The sequence below is a fragment of the Furipterus horrens genome, unplaced genomic scaffold, assembly GCF_987537825.1.
Source record: "Furipterus horrens unplaced genomic scaffold, mFurHor1.1.pri manual_scaffold_6, whole genome shotgun sequence".
Taxonomy (NCBI): domain Eukaryota; kingdom Metazoa; phylum Chordata; class Mammalia; order Chiroptera; family Furipteridae; genus Furipterus; species Furipterus horrens.
In genome coordinates, this window is record NW_028327176.1 from 50,083,922 (window position 1) to 50,084,737 (window position 816).

Sequence of the window (816 nt, forward strand, 5' to 3'; positions counted from 1 at the left end):
GCCCTCCTGGATCTCCGTCTGTGTTGTCTTTGATGATATTTCTTTAATCTGTCTGGTTGTATTTCAGCTACTTTTTGGTGGATCTTTTTCTCTGGTTAGTTGATTGGGAGTCACTCTGCCCACCTTGTCTTGAGATCTTTTGTGAAGGTGCTGCTAAAACATAATTACACAACCCAGACAAGAAACCCACACCCTCCAATGTCTCCCCCAAATACAATCCCACTATTGGCTGCAAATGAACCCGTGTTAATATACTCGTGGAGATACTGGGACTCTTATTTCGTAGGAGAAACAGAAAGGAGTTGTTTTAAATGAAGGAAGGGTAATTTTTGAGCTGGAAGTTGATAGAGTATTAATATTAGCAATTGGGATCAAGGTTATGTAAGAGAGCAATTAACACTTACACTGTCTGTTTGAAAAGGAGGGGAGGGTTACAGTGTGGGGAGAGAAAGTGGAAGTGTATAGTATTAGGATTATATAATCGGTATATACTATATGATTAGTGTGGGAGGTAGGGTAGACACAACAGACATCTAGGTAGACAGACAGCCAGAAATTGAAAGAGAGGGCTGGGGAGGTTAGAAGGTAGGAAATAGATTGAGAGAGAATTTTTTAAGGATAAAAATACAGAGTAGAAAATAACAAGACAGGAAGGGAGAGAGGAAAGAGAGAGAGAAAGTAGAGAAGAGAAGGGTAGGAGAGAGAACGAAAGAAGAAGGGGAGGTAGAAGAGAGGGGACTGGATTAAAATTCTTTTTTAAATTATATATTATAAAAAAGATTAGGAGATTAAAACATGATATAAAGTTGCAAGATA